Source organism: Fundulus heteroclitus, unplaced genomic scaffold (genome assembly GCF_011125445.2).
Source record: "Fundulus heteroclitus isolate FHET01 unplaced genomic scaffold, MU-UCD_Fhet_4.1 scaffold_797, whole genome shotgun sequence".
NCBI classification, from domain to species: domain Eukaryota; kingdom Metazoa; phylum Chordata; class Actinopteri; order Cyprinodontiformes; family Fundulidae; genus Fundulus; species Fundulus heteroclitus.
This window is the reverse complement of record NW_023397249.1, coordinates 22,129-44,938: the sequence shown is the minus strand read 5'-3', so window position 1 is coordinate 44,938 and position 22,810 is coordinate 22,129.

Sequence of the window (22,810 nt, the reverse complement as noted above, 5' to 3'; positions counted from 1 at the left end):
TATATATATATATATATATATATATATATATATATATATATATATAATCATGAAACATGTCATCTCAAGGCACTTTACAAAATCAAGTTCAATCATATTATACAGATTGGGTCAGATTATACAGATTGGTCAAAAATGTCCTATATAAGGAAACCAGTTGATTGCATCAAAGTCCCGACAAGCAGCATTCACTCCTGGGGAAGCGTAGAGCTACAGGAAGAGTCATCTGCATCGTACATGGCTTTGCTGCAATCCCCCATACTGAGCAAGCATGAAGCGACAGTGGGAAGAAAAACCTCCAGCAGAGCCAGGCTCAGTATGAACGGTCATCTGCCTCGACCGACTGGGGGTTAGAGAAGACAGAGCAGAGACACAACAAGAGAGACAAAAAAGCACAGAAGCACACATTGATCTAGTAATCTGTTCTACATTAGATGGTAATAGCGGGTGAGCCGTCTTCTCTGGATGATGTCACAGTTAACAGAACGCCAGACCAGGTGTACCTACTATGAAGAAAGAGCAAAAAGCTGAAATGACGACAGTCATTTCAATGTAATACAATGCAAAACTGGAGAAAAGTAGAAATCAGTAGAGTGAGAAAATTAGACCCTGATGTCCTCCAGCAGCCTAGGCCTATCACAGCACAACTATAGAGATAGCTATGGGTAACATGAGCCACTCTAACTATAAGCTTTGTCAAAAAGGAAAGTTTTAAGATTAGTCTTAAAAATAGACAGGGTGTCTGCCTCACAGACTAAAACTGGGATAAACGGATGAACTTGGTGCTTAAAGTAAGGATGTTCAAATCATTTTAAAATGTTAGGCGCTACGAGTGCAGAACATCTCAACTGGACTTTTTTTTTTACTGTGTATTCTAAAATGTACATATATATTTTTTTATGTATTTGTATATATATTTTATGTGGGCAGCTTTACTTTTTATTTTATTCATGGTTAAACGGTTATGTGAGCTGAAAAACTCCAGGAGTCCAAGTGGAAGATTCCGGATAAATGTACGGTGAGTCCCTTTAGTGCCACTCTGGCAGCTTTTTGCTCCCAGGTCACTGTGTCCTCATGCGCCAGTGCTTCATGCCATTAATGCTGCCAACTCACCTGTAAACACCCTAAAAGCTTGGTGCTTTAGTGTGCACTGGGGGGGGGGGGGGGCAACAAAATGACAGAAGCTCAGGAAGCACAAAGACAGCGACGGCAAATTACACAAATAGTTATTGCACATTTAGGCTGAAGCAAAAACTGATCATTTGATTTAAAAAATCTCGTTTTGGTTATTTCTGTTATGCTAAAAACCAATGCTAACATACTGATTGCCAAAAAAAAGCTAACTTTTGACCAGTAGAGGGCACTATGTACACACTTTCATTTCACTTGGTATGTGTGCAGGCACAGCTGCTGTATACCTTGAGCTTTAGAGTAGTTGCAGGTAAAGTGGAATGAGTGCTTTTATTATAGTACTTTTCACACACAGTATTCAGCAGTTGTTCTATTTGACTTGTGCTGAGAATACTGTTTAGGCCAAGCGACGTTCTATTCGGATAAGGACTTCAAAGGCCACTCAGAATGTGCTTGACTGTAGATTAAGATTGTATTTCAAAAAGCCGTGTTTCATACACGTCACATTAGATCTATCTATCTATCTATCTATCTATCTATCTATCTATGTATATATCAATCTATCTATATATGTATATCTATCTATATGTATATATCAATCTATCTACATATCTATATGTATCTACATATATGTATCTATCTATGTATATATCAATCTATCTACATATGTATATATGTATATGTATATCTATATGTATCTACATATATGTATCTATCTATGTATATATCAATCTATCTACATATGTATATATGTATATGTATATCTATATGTATCTACATATATGTATCTATCTATGTATATATCAATCTATCTATATATGTATATCTATATGTATGTATCAAGCTATCTATATATGTATCTGTATATCTACATATCTATATCTATCTATCTATCTATCTATAGATAGATAGATAGATAGATAGATAGATAGATAGATAGATAGATAGATAGATAGACCAGACATTGAAGCTGGGGGATCAAAGCCTGAAGACTCATTTGAAATTAGTTTTATTTTTAGAATATGTTGCGTTAATCAATTTAAGAAAGCTCAATGCAGCACATAAAACATTTGCATTCATATTTATTCTAAAAAAACATTCTCATCAAATAAGAGGAAAGAAAGAAGACTTGATCGGACAAAGAAACCTGTTCACATGATTGGTTTACGCTCCCAACTCACCTACCACTGGCCCCAGGCTGGCCTCTTTTTTTTTTTGAGGGCCTTAACGGTGAGTCTATTTGCATAACTGGTCCAGTTTACATACATTCCCCTATAAAATTCTCTCCTCCTGCTGACCTCGTCCCTCTTCATGCTTCCAGGCTTTCTGCCGCACTACCCTCGCACATCTCCTCCTCATTCTGACCAGGTGGGATCTGGTCAGGAGGGGGGCCCAGCCTGGTCCCGCAAGTAAACCCTTACACGCGGTGAGAAATACGCAGAGCCGTGCTGATGATCTCTGTCAGCAGCAGCTCTGCAGCCCAGTCGCTCAGTGAGCTTTCCAGTGTGTGTGTGGATTTGTATCAGTGGCCTAAAGCAGACGGGTTAAAAATTATGAGAGTTCATCTTAAATTGTAGTTTTTTTTATGACCTAAAACATCACAATTTTTATTTTATGTCTGAAGTAAGTGTAGTGAGCTTAAACCGCAAGAGATCTGACCGCCCACAAGAACTGCTTTCAACAAGAGCCTTTAAAATATTCCTGATGGATCTTTTTGATTTACCCAAAGAATCCTCTTTTCCGACATGAACGGTGTTCCTGAATCTTTGAAACGAGAGGAGAGGGCTGTTACGGCTGTTGTTGTGGTATGATGATTTGCAGTTCTTCGATTTAGCTAATTTTAGAGGTTTTGTAACAAATTTATAACCCATGATTAAATCACTTTAAATGATCAACTTTCTTGGTTTCAGTTTTAGCCGATTGGCTAAGAAGACCTTTATGACTGCTATTCTCCTCCAGAAGTTGCCGACTCTAAGCAGCTGGCATCTGAAACTCACAAAAGAGTAAAGAATCATTACCAGCAAGCTCTTTAACCTGAGCAAGTCAACACAATGCCTCATCGGGGTATTTCTTTTTGTTTTGGTTGAAATATATCATTTTAGTCGCATTTTACGACTGTTAGGTTTTTCTCGTAAAGCTCCTCCAAAGATTTTTGTTTTGATTTGAGGAGCCTCCGGGTGTCCTGAAAGCCGGAGATCTGATATTGGTGCCGAAACTTGGAATATAATCATCTTAAAAAACACACTGATCGCTCAGTTTTTCATTCCTAAAGTTTCTCCTTTTAGGCTTCGAAATAGTTGGGGAGTAGAATACTTTTTTATTTATTTTCTCTTCAGTCACAAAGTAATAAGCTGTAGTGCAAAATATACAAAATAACTTGTGTAATTGCAGATTCCTGATGCTTTTTTTATGCTATCAGCTGTGAATATTCTATTGTTTTTCATTTGTAATGATGTTTATTCACAGATACATTTTTCTCTACAATTAAAAAATTTTAGCTTAATTTTGCAATATATTTAAATGATCATGCTTAACTAGAGGAGGAAGCTCTTAGCTGGGTTCATGTCAATAATTGGTGCTGAACAAGCAAAGAGAAAGACGGTGAGTGGAAAATCTTTTAGGGTGACCATGTTTATTGAAAACTTGTGGTTTGATAGTTATCTGCTTGGGCTAAAAAAAAAAACCCAAATGGAAAGTAACCACGTATGTATAGATATTAATAGCAAAAAAAAAAAAAAAAGATCTGGTATAGCCCACTAAGCATCGGTTTATCATGGTTTCAAAACCGCTAACGCTCAACTTGAAAGTTTAAAACCATTTGTTATGCGGGTGTTTTTTTTTTTTTTTATTTGAGCAAAAATAACTTTTTGGGTCATTTTTGCTTTCGTACTCTAAAGGGCCAAAGGTAAACTTTCCAACAAAAAGCTTAGATGTGCTGCACGGAGCCCTTCACTGACTTGTAACAGCAGTCACCCACACAAGAGCAAAGCTTCTTAACCCTGTGGCAGTAAGACAGGAAATATGTAATCTCTTTGACACAAGGCAGCGCTGCTTTCAAGTGGGCAAGAAACACTGTTGCGGAAAAACAGAATAGCTGTGTTGTTCCGCTTTCGGCGTTCGCATGTACATACACGCCTCCCTCATTCAGGAGTCGCAACAAAAAGCCGGGCCTTGGGGCGCCTTTGGTTCAGACAGGAAGATAAAGCTTTGGAGTGACTTTTTAGGATGTGTGCCTGTTACATTTCGCAAGACTTGGAAGTACGCACCATTTGTATACGTGTTGTGCACACAGAAGAAAAAAAAAAAAAGTTGAGACATGTGAAACTTTTGGATGGTGAACAGCCTGCTTATTGTGGACCTGAAGGTTATCTGTTTAGGAGACAGAACTCACCGATGAGATGTGAAGTCTTTGAAGATTTATGAGTATGGGCCCGATCTTTGAAGGGGAATTCTTCAATGGCAATATTGTTCAGAAGGGAAAGGGAGTTTACTTGGACTTTTTTTTTCCTGGAATTGTCTAAAGTACTCGTGCATTGTTTGGTATATCAAAGCCACAGTAAATTTAGAAGCGACTAAATTGGATCCACTCTGTATCTCTTTTCCGTCCAATAGGAAGCTGGGGTTAATTTTTGATTTCGGTTTTTGTAATGATTCCAAATTTTGACCCGTTATAAAGACTTGTCTGGTGTATCTGCATGTATTACGTTTCATATATGGCAGTCTTCCTCTAAAAACCATGTCAATATGCATTAACAGTTATAATTAATATATCCAAAGACAACAGTCATACCAAACTTCATCAGAAAGTTGGGGACATCAATGTTCAATGTCATGTAAAAAGTTAAGTTTGCAACATTATTTTTATGCTTCTGTAACTAATTTGGCTTTTAATCAGCATAAAGTACTGCTTTTATGAATACATATTCTATTCCAATGTAATAACATCGCATCAAAAATTATAGCATTCTCATAACTTAGAATGAGTAGTTTATAAAAGCATAGGTTGCGGTGCACCCACTGGGAGGTGCCATGTTGCGTCGCCATTTTAAATTTCAGTAGCAAAAGGGGACAAACTTGTCAAACATACATGTTTTCCCTTAATATATTTGCATTGTGCAAAATTGTTCACTTTCAATGGATATATGTTTGGGTGAACAGCCAATCCCAAGTTCTTGCAATAGCCTATTAACATCATACTATACAATACTTTTACTTTTATACTTTTACTTGAGTAAAATGTTTGGATTGATACTTAAACCCTGGTATCTATGGTTCTGAGTAATAAATGTGAATACTTTTGACACCTCTGGAATTTGTTGGAGCATAATAATTAATTGTTGCTTCTCCATGTTTGGTTCTGGTTGTGGGTTTGCAGAGTAGACGTGAGCCAGAAGACCTGAGTGGTCTGGAGGGTTGATACACTGATAAAGAGTCTGTGATGTATTTAGGTGCTAAGCCATTCAGCGATTTATAGACTAACAGAAGTATTTTAAAGTCTATTATCTGAGATACAGGGAGCCAGTGGAAGGACTTTAGAACTGGGGTGATGTGCTCTACTTTCTTAGTCTTAGTGAGGACGCGGGCAGCAGTGTTCTGGATCAGTTGCAGCTTTTTTAGCAGACCAGTGAAGACATTGTTGGAGTAATCAAATCAACGAAAGATAAACATGGATTAGTTGTTCAGGATCCTGCTGAGACATTAGTCCTTTAATCCTGGAAATGTTCTTCAGGTGATAGAAGGCCGACTTTGTAATTTTCTTTATATGCCTCTGAAGATTTAGGTCTCAGTCTAGCGCTACACCCAGATTTTAGGCCTGATTAGTAACCACTATCTGAAATAAATGAAGCTGAGTCTAATTCTTGATCACTCCTCTATTGGCCCAATAATTTTTACTTCAGTTTTGTTTGTTTTTTCAACTGATTTTGGCACATCCATGCATTGATTTCTTCTAAGCATTTACCCAGTGCTTGAATGGGTTCATAGCCACCTGGTGACATGGTGATGTAGAGCCGTGTGTCGTCTGCATAGTTATAGTAACTTGCTGTTGTTTTTTATGATCCGAGAGGGAGCATGTAGATATTGAATAGGAGGGCATCCAAGATGGACCCTTGGGGAACCCCAGATGTGATTTTTGTGGTCTACGTTGTAAAGTTACCTACTGACACAAAACGTCCCTGTCCTTCAAAGTAGGATTCAAACCAAACAGGTGCTGTACCAGAAAGGCCGACCCAGTTTTCCAGGCACTCTAACAGAATGGAGTGATCAACTGAGTCGAATGCTGCACTGAGGTCCTATTATACCAGCACTGTGGATTTTCCACAGTTTGCATTCATACGGATGTAACTGAATACCTTAACAAGGACAGTCTCTGTACTGTGGTGACCACGGAAACAATTTCGCAATACAGCATTATCTTTATAAACCAAGCAAATATTACAGTTTTACACTGCTACATTATCCCCAAATGACATTGTAAAGGTTTTTTGAGTCACAGTGTAAAACATAGTAAACCTGAATCACTTTTTGGTGCTGTCTTCCACCATTGCGGCTTCTATTTGTTTGGACCCTGCCCCTCAACAATGACAGGGTATTCTAAAAGTCCTACCCCAAGACCAGAAAATTTTATCTGGGAAAGTATTTACCCTGAAAATTGAAATTATTTTGGTAAAATTATGTCGTAACGCACAGAGGGCTTTTTAAATCTTGAGTAATGGAATTGAAAGTCCCTGCATTGGTGGCTAAGGGCTCAGGGAAATGTCCGTGTTTAGTTTTTGACAGTTCAAAGGAATAATTTAGATTTATTTAGTAGTTTTTAGAGAGGTAAAGATGGAGTACCGTGTTAGTCTTCAGGGCCATTTCTCCTTGTTCCCATGCAGCGCTGTGTGACTGGAACACCACTTGAGCACCGGCACAACTCCCAAGACAGCAAATATTGATGTTCTGCTGTGGTAGCCACCTGGTCTGCCGGTTGACGACTGATGCGCAAACAACCCATTAATCTGCAACAAATCATTAATCTGCAACAACTCATTAATCCTCAGAAATCATGCGAAGGACAGGAAGATCCAAGATGGTTAATGATAATAAAAAAAATATGCCTAAATGTTGTCTTTCAGTTTAAACAGCAGGCTGTGAGCACGGTTAGACAGAAACATTGACAAGAAAAGGTTTGTTGGTCTTTTTAGATAGACCACCAAATATGGGTTGTGAATAATTGCAACACAGATTGAAGCCTTTTTTTCTGTGCTAAGGGATCATTACAGTTGAACTAAGCATTTTTAGTTAACATTGTGGATTTTTTCTATTGTAACGTAATTGTTATAATTTTCATCATCTATTAAATTGGAAGCGAACTGTTTCTTATCCATGAAATATATATATATTTTTAAGATGGCAACAATAGTTTAAAATTAAAATGTAGTATTATCTGTAAACTCCAGTTTACATTTGTCTCTACTCCCATTTCCTGCATTATATTAGTTGGCAATCCTGTTCAGAAACACTTTTTGTTATACTGGGTGAAATGGTCCTTCCATCCTGTCAGTAGTAAATACATTATGTATACAGAAATACGAGGTTAAAAAATGAGATCTCTGTGAAAGCTGCAGGCCAGTAAAAACCCTGACCAATGACCTGCACCAAAGGCACTAAGAAAAACTGAGCTCGGCTTTGTTTCTTCTTCTTTACTTGTTTGAAACATTTTCATCAAGGTACAGTATGTAGCAAGGACCGCGGAACCGGTAGGGCCGGTAGGGCCGCGGCCCTACCTACTTTTGATGATCAAACATGTAAAATAATATATATAAATAAAATTAAATTATTCAATAGCTATTTTTCAAATGCACAATAGTCTATGGCAGCAGCATCATTCTCCAATGAGAAAGCGATAAATCATCCCATCTAAAAATGTATAGGGTAGTTCACTGCTATTGTTTTCATCCGGGGTTTTCGCGCATGCGCGACTGGTAGCCAAAAGGCGAACACAATGGGGGACGCAAACAGAGAAACTGCTCCAGACAGCCGCAAAAGCGGCTGCTGCGGCTGTCTGGAGCAGCAGCCGCTTCTCCGGCCTGTGTAGCGATCGCCACCTCCCCTCCACCGCTATTTAAGTAGAACAATGACTAGAGCAGAATTAAGTTGTATTTACTGGAGATGAAGTGTAGACTGCAAATTCTGTCGTAGTATGTTGGCTCCCCCAGTCCATAGGGAGGGTCTGCCTGCGCTCTTTTCATTGAAAATATCCATTTCTTTCTTCGTCCTTCCTCCTTCGGTAAACGACAGAAACGTACATCCAACGATTTGGAATGCCTCTGTGTGCAACCGGGAGCACAACAAGTTGTAGGCATTGCTTAGATTCCAAAAATAAACTAACTAAAAGTACGCTCTAAATCACCCGTTTTGTCATGTAGCAGACGAGAACAGTACTGTTTGTGCCTACACGCCGGACCTGGACCGGACGTAGCGCTGACGTCACGCGTGAACTACCCTATTGGCTGATTGTGTCATGTGATGTAAACAAAATGACCACTACTTCGTTTGCTTCGTTAGCTTAGCTAGCTTTAAGGCTGTGTCCACTGCAAGTGCTGAGAGGTGTTTCTCGTCCCTCCGTCGTATCAAGACCTATCTGAGATCAACAATGACCCAGAAAAGACTAAATAGCTTGATGTGCGCCCACACACACAGGGATCTTTTGACCATAGTGGATGCTTTGAGGATAGGATTTCATCCAGCATAATGGCAGACGGAGATACTTTTTCGGGAATATTTAGAGCAGGGGTGAGTTTGACTTTTCTTTTTAAAGTATTTTTATTCTGTAAATATTGTGTTAGCTGTAATATAATGATTGTAAGTGGAAATAAATACGGGGCGTGTGTGCTGGAACGTCAGAAAAAAAAAGTTAAATAAATGGGTAGTTCACTTTCATCCGGGTTTTTCGCGCATGCGCGCCGGACTGATGGGCCCGACCAATTTGAAATGCGTTCCGCGGTCCATGATTACAAATACCTTTTATTAATATTGTTTTCATTATTTTGTCATACCATTTCTCTTTCCGCAGATCCTCATGATATTAACTTAATTTGTTTTATATATTACATACTTTCTTTTTCTATACAGGATAATACTTGGGCTTCATCCAAAACATTATAGCTCCTAGTTCCTGTTCCCTGACCTTTCATGGGGTCAACAGCAAGAACTCCATCCTGGGGAGGAAAGGAGATCCGGACTGCTGTGCCGATTTCGGACTGCCTTTATCTCCGACGTCATTTCTTGATGGAAACACATGGATGATGTGGGCCTACAGCCTTCTGAAAATGTGTGCTCTCTTCTCTTTGGATATTTTCATTCATTTCCATGAGGTGTGCATATATCATGTCACAGAAAGGATTGTGAGTTTCCTTATAGCTCCTTAGTGCCAGTAAGGGACGTCCCAAGCTCCCTATGCTGAAGGAGCTATGAGAGGAGGCTTACAGACTCCTTTTCCTACCTCCTTTACCGACTATTCGGATAGCACTTATGGCGAACGCTCACTTCTTACCAGTTAGACCCTTTCGGATGCTGCCTTACTGCGAAGTGTCTTAAATATCATTATACAGCCGGAGCTACAGAGGAATGGTTTAAATCAGACTATGAGTGTGTTAGAGTGATCCAAGCAACATGCTAGTACCTTAAGACGACATATTGTGAAGTGAAATAAATAAACCGTATTGAATTGAAAGAAGAATGTGCAAAGCTAGGTGAGACTAAGCCCAGAAGTGGGGGGTTGGACAAAGTATTGTGTGGCATTTAAAGAAAAAAATACATTCACAAACTTTCCAGAATTCTATTTGTAAAAAAATACTACCTGGAATACCAGGATTTCCTTCCCCTATACTTAACAATTATGCATCCCTTTGTGTCGGTCTATCCCATAAAATCCCACTGAAATACACAGAAGTGTTTGGTTGTAACGTGTGAATACTTTAGTGTGGCACTGTACATACTGAGGGCTTATGGGATAGAAAACCGAGAATGGGATGGTTTGAGGTGACCTGCTGGCGAGAACAATGTTTGTTGTGTTCAGCAGTAGCCGGGGGGTGGGGGTGGGGGGGGGGGGGGGGGGTAGCGAGAGGCACAGAGGGCAAGAAGCGGAGACTGATGTTGCTCGAAAAGTCAGACGGGAGGCAGAACATCACCTTAAACCACAGAGCACTCAGTGTGTTGACAAAAATCCATCATCCCTGTAGTGTCTACTGAGGAGCTCCCTTTTCTACCTGATGACATTTCATCAGCTCTCTGGTTTCTGGAGAGACTTGCGCTCCCTTTAAGTCCTCCATGTGTGGAGAGCCTTCACACGTAGAGTCGTGGAACTCCTAGAGAGCGACCTCTTCATATTTTCACAGTAAACAGCCCCTCCAAAAGGGCCCTTGCTGCCTCTCCCTCGTCTCAGAACAGTGGCCTCCTTTCAGGGCCATCACTTAAGGGCCCTATTAATAATTTGACAAGTTTTCTCAAAGATTAATTACTGCAAGCTTCGAGGCGGCAATTATGCAGGGTGGGGAGACTTGGTAAACCTTTGGCAGCTCAATTTTCCACTTATCAAGATGTCAATGGGGAGGAGAGGGTTTTTCGTCCTTCTGATGCGCAGATCCACATCAGTGGGAAGAGATGAAGTTGGATTCCCTTAAAGGTGGTTGATACTGGATATAGAAGTGAAGTCAAAAGTACTTGAAAGGCCACACAAATCTGATCCGGACCCCGGACACCAGTTGACTATTTCCTCTTAAGCTCTGGCGCTAAAATACACTCAAACTAAAGACGTCTTCAGACTGACTTTACTACTTAGCTCTGAATGCATAATCCTGCATTATTAAGCAGTTATGCAGATATAAAACACAATTACAAAGCATGATGCTTGAAGGGTTATGAAAGGATATAAAGAAGGCCTGGTTTGCTACAGATTCAGTAGTTGAATCAAACTGAATGAACAGAAAATGAGAACAAGTCGCCAAAATTTTACTGGTCGGTGTTTTGCATTTGTTTTTCAAGACTTCTTTTGCAGGTGTGGTGATAAATTATGTCCCCATATTCAAACAGGGGAAGAATACACATTTCAACAATGACTCTTAGCTGAAGATGTGAAAGAAGAGTGGTTTCTGCACAGAAAGCTAAATTGTGCTTTGACCTTAGTTTGCAGAATCATAATGTGGTTATGGAAAGACAATTTACTGTCTGACTAGATTCCCAAGTACATGTACTCTGTAAACTGCTCTAGAGTGGTTCCATGTATTGTGGTGAAGTCCAAGTTGGAAACATTAACAGTCTTTTTTGTTTTGTTTTTTTACAGTTAAGCTGTAGGACTTTTGTTTGCTTAGCATTCAAGGATAGCTCCAAATTTCCAAAGGCTTGCTGACTGTCAAAGAAGGTTTGTTTTAAAAATTAAAAATACTATTTCAGGGGATGGACAAAAATCATAGATGTACAATGCCTGTACTAACAACTTGTTGGATATCATCGACGTAAGTAGAGAACAGAGTGGGGCCGAGGATGGACCCCTGTGGGACACCCTTGGAGACACAAAGAGACTGAGAGTGCACTCTGACAGGTAGTTAGAAAACCATATTAAAAAGCTAATTGAAAATCTCAATGTTATGAACTCTTGAATAAAATAGAATGATTTGCAGATTAACATTCAAAATTAACACTGTCCTTTTGACTATCACACAATTAAATATACAACAAATTATTTGCTGGTAAAATTATGTTATCCCCCTCATCATTTAGCAACATTTTTGGTTATGTTTTTTCTCTAAATGACCCAATCGGGTGGCAGACATGGCTGATTTGCTTGTAAAATGTTATCTGGCCATGAATAGATTTCTACTGTCGCTGCAACTAAAGTTTTTGTTTTTTATACAGAGAGAATAATTGGTAGAATTAACATTTCAGATAAAATGTATATGTCCTAATTTCTCTGTACTTATAGAAGCAAATCTGGTTTATATCAAACAGAATGCAACCTGCAATGCCTAATTATTTACTGAAACTGAATTTAATTGACTTTAAACTGTCAATTAAACTGTAAACTGAAATGAATGGACTTTTTATGAGCACTGATGTAAAAAAAAAAAGCTTCAGATTTCCACATAACTTGATTTGAATTTGAACATATCCCCTGAGAACCTGAACACATGAAAGAGAGGGAGAAAGAGCATAATATCCACTGGTTTTAAAACATCATTTTAAGGAATGGTGCTAATCTGCTATCCATATCTTCATGCATCAATATCAGACAATAGTCTTTAAAGAAGTTCAAATCCCCTTAGCTTCAATATTTGAATTCCTATTTAGACAAATAGTTTAAAATTGAGTTGTCTTTGTGTAGCCTACAAATTGAATGCACAACAGTAGTTAGAATATTCTTACACAATGGCCATGGACGCAAACTGTCCATTGTTGAAGTAGATCATTTTTAAGAGTTCATTTTGCCGGCAAAATAAAATCCAGCAACTCGTCTATGGAGGTCCCTTTGGAGATCTTTAAATAGCCAAGGTTCATAGACTGGCTGAAACTACACTGATGCCAGTAAAAAAAAACAGGAAGTACATGTCATCATTTGCCTTTTCAGAGCAGTTTCCTTAAATGGTTAATCCCAAAAGGCTGGAGTCTGCCGTGCAACAGAGAGCAATTAGCACTGCGGTCTGACCCACTTCAGCCTCCATGATGAGCGCTGAACTTGTGACCGAAAGGCAAGGCGGCAGAGTTGTTTCAACAACACAGTCGGTTGTGCACCAACCCAGATGGTCTTTTTTTTTTCTTTTTTTTTTCATGCATTTCAAGTATTTCTGTGATAAGCTAAGAAACTATTCCTATTAGCATTCCATGCTGTCTATCTGGCGCACCGAGAGGGGGAAGCGAGGGAGAAAGAAGGGAACAGAGAGGTGAACTTGTAGGACAAAGCCCAGATTGTGCCTCGTCGCAGTTTGTCCCCGATAACAATGAGCCATTCACTTGCCCCACGATGGGCCTTAATTAATTCCAACTTTACATTCTGACCTACAATCTCCCCTCGCTCATCCCTGCTTCCACTCACATCCATCAATTGATCCGTGCAGCCGGATGACTTCACTCCGGGCTAAACCAGTGGAGCCACTTTACAAATCCAAATTTTGCTGCTCATTGTTTATAGCCGAATGGATAATAATTCATTTTAGGTGCATCATTGTGACTGACCCAGCTCATAGCACGCATGCATTTGCCAATACTGGCATCAAAATATGAAATGTGGTTATCTAAAATCTTGCCCGCCATCCTCAACTGACAGTATTGTCCCCTTCCTGCATTTGTCCCTGAGAGAATAAGTTTCACGCTATATTTTGTTTGCTTCAGTTGTCTCTGTGAGGAATACAAATTCTATCAGTTAATCAGTTTTTCATTGAGCCAAGTGAGAGATTGATGGGGACACAGCATCTGTATTCAGTCGATAACATATTTATTTTTCCTACTACTGTTAAATGTCCGCAAGAAGAAGCAAGTCGCAACAAACAGCAGGGTTCCTACGCTTTCTAAAAAAAGTCTGGAGTTGATTTGAGTACTTTCCATGTCTTGATAAGTACGGAGAAACGAAATACTGGAGCCGGAAAAATCTGGAAATATTTGTTTCCTTTCTTCCCTTATTTTTCCTATTTTCCTCCTTAATCTATTGTTGCAGTCCATTTGCCTCGGCATTCAAAAATAGGAGCTGGGAACGGGGCAAACTCGGGTAAAAAGTGTTCCGGTTAACACAGTCGGAGAAGTCGGGATTACAAAAACCCCCAAAAACAAACAAAAAACAAAAACAAAAGGTTATGATTCCAATATGGCGACCGCCAGCAAAGCTGTTGTTTAATTTGTTTGATTCGTAGCACCTCTTATAAACATCCTTCAGAGTTGTGGTCACTACACGTGACATTAAATTTCACATTTACAACTGTGTCTTGTAAAATAAAACTGTTTTATCAAGCTTACTGTTGTTGATGCAAGGCGCTGCCACGTTTGATCCAACAATCAACCTTGATACATTTCCCCGACTTTCCGAGGGGAAAGTCTGACTATAGCAGCCGTTAGTTGATTTAATCCAATCGGAAGCTGGGGTTTCCCAGTTCCGACTGCAAATAGAATGCAACATATATCCTCTTTCCCCTCATTTCTTTCTTCGTGGTTCCTTCCTTTCGCTCATCCCTCTTCTGTTCCTGTTTGCTCCTTTCTTCCTTCCTCCCTCCCTTCCTTCGCTTATTACTTCCTTCATTTCCTTCCTTGATCCTTCCTGACTTCCTCCCTCGCCCCTGTCCGTTCCATTTCTGAAGACCGCACATCGTCCGAAATTCCTTCTTAACTGTGGAAAAGTCCGGAACGTTTTGACCCCAAAACATGTCAGGACCCTGAACGGCCTCCTGTTGGTTCATAGAGGCTTTAAAGGCTGACGTTTACCATTTGGATTCACAGTAAGTTGATAGGAAAATTGTTTGGTTCGTGTATATCATCTGGGGTTGTTTTTTGCCAATTCCTATTTGCAAAATAGCTCAAGCCCAATCAGATTGAATCAAAAGGAGCCTGTAAAAATCAAACCATGTCACTGCACCTCTGGCTCTATGTTTTGGTTTTTTGTCCACCCTGTAAGTCAACCTCTGCCCAAGTCTGTAGTTTTCTGCAGCCTCTATTTTTTTTTATAGCATTGCCCTGTATGTTGCTCCTTCCATCTTCCCATCCCGATGCTGCTATCACATGATGCTTTTCAAGAGCGATGTTCAGTATTTCCACCTCACATAGAATCTTTAGTTTGATTTTTGGGCCTCGTCTGATCAGAGCACCATCTTCCTGCTGTGTCTTCGACACGGGTCATATAAAAGACAGAAAAGGTGATTTCTGTTGGCTGTCCTTTAACGATTTGTTGTTTCTTGTCAATTTTCCAATGGTGGCGTGCACGGCTAATAGCTGTGGGGTCGACCGATTCTCCCAAATGACCTTTTTGGTCTTTCCAGAGTGTTGTAATGAAAGTAAATGGGCTGTAATGTGACAAAACGTGAAAAATATCACGGTAAGGCAGTGAACTTCCAGTTCAGTCAGCGCCGCGGTAACTTAGCTTTAGCAACACGTCAAGAGCTCATGTTGCTGTAATGTTTCTGTTTACTGCAGCGAAAAGGATCGTCTGTTTGTGATCTTCCTTTTTATCTGCAGGAAGGTTTCTAAAATCGCTCTGCATGTCTGCTTGACCACTGGAACTACTTCCATCTTAACAACACGACGAACATGGAGACACGACCGTTGGTCATGATGTTGCAATCTGTTTTTAAACATACAGTAACAACTTTGTGAGCCCCATGCAATTTGGCTCCTTTTTTTTTTATTTACTATGCATCAAACCAGCCTTGATTAAGATCTTATCAGACTAATCTCTCAGTGGAACAGTCATGAAACTGATGCCAATAGCGTGTTTTTGCAGAGATAAGAGGACATCTGCACAACGACGGGTTCTACAGAGGAACAGCCGTCAGACGGAGAGATGGACAATCGTCTGATGGACTCGGCTGGTCAGCGTAGCTATAAGTTTGAGAACTTTTGACTCGAATTATACCGCACTGAGCGGTATAATTAATATAATATACTTGGTTCTGCTTAAACAACATTCTTTTCAGATGCGAATGGCGGCTGTGAAATGAAGGAGTTCAATTAACCTTCTTGAAAAATCGTTATGTTTTCCCCCAGCCAGCCGGAAATTGTGTTGGTCAGTTTCTGGGTGTACAGTTAGCATTCGTTACAAACACTCCTCTCTCTGCAGCGGCCCATTATACATAAGACAGGCTCCTTCCCCATCCAGCCATGCGCTCTATACCCGCTTAATACTTGCATGGTTGCCGGGGGCTGGTGCCTATCCACCAGTAAATAGGCAAGAGGCGGTATGCTTTGCACAGGTCACCTGTCAGCCATCCTTTTCCCCCCCCCGCTTTAAGCTTCACTATAAAAACTGAATGGCATTTTCTTCACCATTTAAACTGAAAGCATCTGTGGTGTTGTCCCAGCACGCCCACCTCTGCACCTGGTGACGGGGTATCAAACGTCCGGATGAACGATCCAGGTTTCAGCTTGAACGCGACAAACGAGAGAAATTTTCTTGTACCATGGAATATTGAAGAGTATCCAAACAGTGCAAATGCTTTAAAAAGACACAAGTAGGTGCTTTATGATTTTTTTTTTCATTTGAACAAAATCAGGATTAAGGATATGTATAACATAAACATTAAAATAACTAAAACTTGTCGCGATCTGGACTGTTTTTGAAGACTCATAAGACCCGATCCAATTAATGTGACCTCGTGATTTGGAAGCTCTTAATCAGGGCAAACTGAATTCAGAACTAGTTAGGGGATAACAATACGTAGCATAGCCTTCACTGAAAAATGTGAGGAGAATTGTATTTTTTTTTTGTTTAGGTATTCACTTTATTAGGTCCTGCTCAATGAAGTTTTTAAACTTATTTCCTTATGACATTATCACCCCTTACCATGCACATTTCTTCCTGCTGTCCGCTAGAAATCAAGTATTACTTCCCAATAAGTGGGCCTTACTTCACTCAAAAGAATATCTATCAATATCCGGCAGAATACTAACATTTAGCATTTTGGACAATAACCAGTGTGAACAAACATTTGGACTGGAGAACCAAAAGGCACGTCAGCTCCACAGTTAATATTGGTTTCTAGTGAGCGGTTTGGTGGACCATAGCTTTAAACTCTTGATACTGTAGACCACTGAGCACTGCTATATACACCGAGACACCTGGTTTTTGTGGCTCAGCTTTAGACTGGTTTGTCTCTTGTCTGTTAGAGATTTTGATTATTGATGATGTTGCAGTTTTTAATAAAGCATTTTAAATTTGGGAGTGGTGTTCGAGGGTGCTCTTTCTTTAGTGGCCAAGGTGAAGAATGATGTTTGTCGTTTTTTTTTTTTCCAGCTAATGAACATTGTGAAACCGAGGTCAATAATTTCTAATGTTGAGATGGAAATGGTTCGGTTTGCACCTCTCGCAATGATACACAGTGACTCACGTTTCAATCGCTGCTGTAAAAGCTCTAAGCTTTTCAATGGGTGCTTCAACTTTACACCTTTGAACAGAGTCCTGTGCTGAACATGTTGCCAGTTTAGCAAAATCAACAAAATTGTAGTGTGTAATGATCTAACTACACTCCCGTGGCGGTTGCCAAATGTAAAGAGGGGCTTCCTGATTTAAAGGGCTGGGTTACTGCCTTCACCACGCAACGACGCTCACAAACATGCCCCCCTGAAACGGCCCATTTTGCTGCAGTCCCTGCCCCTGTCCTTCCCCCCGTCAAACAGGGCTTGGCGCTGTTTCCTTTTCTCTTGCCCTACATCCGAAATGCGAGGAGGGAAGAGAGCCAAAGAGAGGATGGAGGTGGAGGGAAAGTGGCCGCGGGGGGTTGACATAAAGACAGAAAGGAGAGAGGCAGTGGGGAACTGCAAGGCGAGAGCGGGATATAGAAGGGAGAAGCAATTAAATGTGCGGGGTGGGGTGGGGGGAATGGGTGGGAGGGTGAGGGAGGGGGGGGGGGTGCTCAAAAGGAAGAACAGAGACTGCTTTGTCGATGTCAACAGCAAACTTTATGGTGATCGCTTGCCGCTCTCCCTGCACAGGCTCAAAAGGCAGAGCTGTGTCTGGGGAGGCCGGGTAAGTTTGCGTGTCCTCCCTAGTCTAAACATAAAGGAAATGTTGCTCTGCAGCTTTCCAAAAAAACATGGAAAACGCACTTGTCCTCTCCCAAGCACGCATAGGATACTGGTGTGGTTTGAGCGGCTGAAAAGCAAGGCTTATCTTGGCACAGGTAGACAAAACAAAACAAACATAAAAAAAACTTCCCCTCGATATTTGTACGACTTCTTAAAAAAATATCCTGATATGACTCTTTGGCTGAAAGCCTGTACACAGAGGTAAAATAGGCGCCTTTCGTTGAATCAATTTGAGTTTGTCCTACAATAGCCCAGACTTATTGCTACAGCAACCCCACCAGACCCAAGAAGATGCTGTTAGTTACGCTTCACACGGATCAAACTTCTTTATCAAATCCATCCCACAGGCGCTCAATTGGACTGCCAAGTGAACCACTTCTGTGGACTGGTCTTGACACAACAAGCAACACTGGCCATCAAATATTTTCCACTTTCATCAACTGACCTTTTTTTGAGGCACTAACCCTGATGCTAGTTATTCCTGCTTCAGCTGTTTTTAGTGGGCCCCGGCCACCGCAGACTGGGGGACACCCGACAAGGGCTGGAGCTGTAACGACGTTATGACCCAGCTGCACACTCGACTCAATCCGGCCTTTGTTGATAGTTGCTCAGGTCTTTATTCTAAGACTTTTTGTTTGTTTTGGTTTCCAAAATCAATCTGTGTCTCAGCCTGTGAAAGCTAGCTCTATAACGGTCGTATGAGTGATTGGTGCGGACTGTTAAACAGGCTAACTTTGTGGCTAGCGCTGTCTTGAAAGCAGTTTCGTTGTTAGGTATGCATCATTAGCCTCGTGAGACCATCCTGATCTCGCGAGCTTTCAAGGTTTAACTCGCAGATCAGTCTGGCTACTTTTCCGTTAAAGAAAATTTGGAGCCGTTCACCAAACGAACGTCCAATCAGCGTTGGCTTTGAGGCGGGTTGAGGTGTGACGCAACGAGAAGCGCGACAGTTCAGTCTAAAGAACATGGCGGCTTCAGCCGATGAAACTAGCGTTAGCGTGGCTATCGAGCAAGTTTTATCGGAATTACAGAGCATTTCTTTGCTGAGCTAACGAGCCTTTACCTGCAGCATCAAGAGTAGCTTGGCTTGTGGTTGTGTTCCTGTAACAGAGCGACGACGAAGCATGTTGACGAGTACGTCATATGCTTCGTTGATCTGATTGGTTTATTTGGCCCGTCTATCACCAACATAGGCCAATCAGCTAACCATTATTTTCGCCCCTTCCCAAAATTACTTCAACGGAAGGTTTCCAGATGGATATGCGGAGCAAATCCATCTGGCGGAGTCAGGTAAATGCATCATGCCCTTGGGGTGTGATTGCAATTCGAAGGTTTTCAAAATCGTGGCTTGTCGATTGAAACTTCGTCGAGTAATGTACACCGTCTCGTATTCGAATCTAAAAGGATGCAAACAGGAAATGGTTGAGATTTCCTGCTCTTAGCTTGTGGCGTGCTTAGCCATGTAAAATGCAAACTTACCTTTGCCCATGCCTTTCGACTCTCATCTTTTGTGACGACATCTATTTAAGACTGCTTGACCAACTCTTCGCACAGAACCCTAGAACCCCTAAAGAACCGTTTCACCATTACTGCAGGTGTGCAGTCTTACCTCCTTTGACCGAGCTGGTATCATGTTTGCGTCATGGGCTGTAACATCCAGCAGACAGTGGAAACGACACCGTTTGACTTGAGAGGAAAAGGCAATATCCTTAAGTGAAGCAAATAGCCCAAACTCTGCAAGGACCCCACTAAACCGGATTGATGATTATAGAGATTTTTTGAGGAATTGAGCCAAATCATAGCAGTGCTCCCACAGGGGTCATGCTCAGTCCTCTGCTGCCAAGGAGGACATGCCTCGTTATTTTGACGGACAACCTAACAACCAGGAAAGTGCCACACTTCTACTCTAAATTAGCCCAGAAAAGCACTCTGTTTTCCATATTAATCAGGCGGGCATACCAAGCTGAAGGAATTCTGTTGCTTTTGGCGCCGGCCCAGCGGCAGTGCTGCTCCTCAAGAAATGACATGCTAAGTGTGTGTCTTTTTTTTTTTTTTTCCTCTACATTTGGGGTCCCGGCAATGAGGCAATCCTGTTCTAGCTACCTACAGCGGCCTATAGCGAAGGAATCTATTGAGTAATAAATCTATAAACATCAAATTGGCAAAGGACTTTGCCAGGGACCTTACATGTGGTGGTCATAAGAACTAAATACCCTTATGGCAGCAATATCCACCCTTCTTGTGAACAAGTTTATTAGCATTTTTAATGGTTCTTACTGACCCTGTAAAGTTAAATCAACATCCCGTATGCACATATAGGCCTTCAGCATCTGATTGGGTATTTCCTTTTGCCCATGTTTTCACTGATTTCCAAGGGCTTGTCGATCTGGGATTTTTTTCCCATTTACTCGTTCCTTGTGGTTTTTAATTATAAAAGGGTGGACATTTTTGAGTAAAAACTTGTCTTCCTAGCACTACGTATGGTGTAAAGGCAGGTTTACTTCTAAATGTAATCTATTTCTTCAAGCAAGGGAATTTTCATTCAGAGAAATAGAATTTACAGGAATTAGTGTTTCTGTTTTTCCCCAAGTCTGTCCTGATAGCATGATTACAGAATTTAACTGCAAACTGTACATAAAGCTGCAGACATTTGAACTACATTGACATCCCGGTCTTAAGCCGTCGTTGCTTCAACTATTTTGGTTTCCACAAGGTTCAGAGTTCTGTTCGCGGTTGTCCTGAACATTTCTCCAGAAGTCCATTTTTGAGGTCACACACTGATGTTGGAAACTCACCCCAAAGCTGTCCTTTTAGGTTAAGGTGAGGACTTTATGCAGACTAGTCAAGTTCTTCCTCACTGAACTCGCTCATCCATGTTGTGATTGTAATTTTTTTTCCTCCTTGGCTTTTAATTCAGTTTTTTATTAGATATTTTTTTGTTTATTATTTTTTATCTATTTATATTAGTTTTGTTATTCTGATGCTTTATTAATTTTGCTTGCAAGGGTGTTTCTGTATTTTATTTTATTTTTATCGGCGTACAGCAATTTGGTCAACTGTTTTGTTTTTAAAGTGCTTTATAAATGCATCAGTCCCCAAACATGGACAACTATTCCATGAAGCTCTATAAGGACTGCTCTTGGGGTAATCTCTTTTTCCTATGGTGGAATGATTATGCACCATACTATTTAAGGGTTTTTTTAGGTACCAGCTGAAATGTACGCATCAACTAATATTTGGTTATATCTTCCTTGCGAAATTACATCAGTAATCGGGCTTGAAAACTCTGTGGCATAATTTGCGGAGTTTATTTAAATTTGTCAGGTTCTTGGCGCTGACCTGGCTTTTAGGCATGGTGCGCAAATTTTCAGTAGGGTTTTGCAGGGCACTTTAAGCCAGCCAGTGGCAGAAATTAAATGTTAGTCTGCTATGTTTATTCCAAAGCCTGTTGGAACACCAAACTGTGTCCAAAGCTGTTGGTTGAAGGCGAGGAATTTGGAATTGGTCCTCCATTTTTAATATTGTGTACATTTTGTCCAACCCCACAGCACGACGCTGTCACCAACTAGGTTTGACAGTTGATACAGTGTTCTTGAGGTTGAAAGCCTCAACTTGTCTTTCCCAAACATTCATCCTGTTATTGTAGCCAAAAAGCTCAATTTTTGTCCTGTTTAGCCATAACAAAATCTGGGATATTGATAAGCAATGTGGCAAAACTCTACATTGCAAAAACTGAACTAAAATAAGTAAAACTTTTTTGAAATGAGTGTATTTGTCCAGGTTTGAGCAGGTAAATAAGATGATCTGCCAATGGAATGAGTATTCTGACCCTGTATTAGATATCCTGTACTTGAAATAAGATGATGGAGACGAATTGTTCCTATTTTAAGTGCAAAAATCTTGTTCCATTGGCAGATCATCTTATTTACCTGCTCAACTCAAGGACAAATACACTTATTTCAAGAAAATGTTACTGATTTTTAGTTCAGTTTTTGCAGTGTAGTTCCTGAGGGTGAAATTGTGGGTCTTCATTCACACTCTAGAAAGGTGTTGAATCGTCCAAATAACTTATATTCATGTAAAACGTTGAAGTGATGATCTTGGAATCCCCACTTGCTTAGAAATGACTGAAAGAAATGTTCCACCTCATGTAAATCTGAAATAGTTTACTATGTATTCATTAAGTTCTTTTGATTTCCTCTTTTTCTGGGTCTTGCTTAAAGAGCTGTGAAACAAGACATTTTTCTAATAAGGAAAAAAATATTATTTTAAATTGGTGTGTTATATTGTATCACCCATTTTTCATTTTACGAAAAGTGAAACTGACAAATTCTTCAAAAGCCCTTCTGATTTAAGACCCTGTAACCAGATGTATGGATCAGCAATACCTCGCTCTAAACTGTGGCCCCCTGCTGCTGCGCAGCTTCCCCATACATCAGCGCCGTAAAGAGGAACAGAAGAGCGGCTTTCTTATGAAAGGTTTCAGCTGGGCTTGCTGCAGAGTGGAAAACTTTGGCACCGGAGCCTCCCCCTCTTTCTTGCAAGCCTCCAAACTTGTCACCAGTTGTTTGGAGTCCAGAGAAATTCCAGGTATGTTGACAATCTCTGCAGCCATTGACAAATTTCTGTCCTCGGGCCGGGAAAACACTTCCAGACGTACGGAGAGCTCGCACAGTCAAACACACCTTGGCTTTGCTTTCATCGTGAGCTTGTCAGCACGCCGCACCTGTGAATGATAACAAGACCCCTGTGGCTTGCAGTGCTCTCATAGCTGCATGACATGCCCGAGATCTCCAATTCCTCTGGGAGAGAGAGAAAGAGAGAGAGAAAGAGAACATGGGGGAGGTTTGCTTCAGATTTCAAGAAAAATGAAAGCCTTTTAAATAAAAAACAAAAACAAAACACAGTTTTTCCTCAGTAC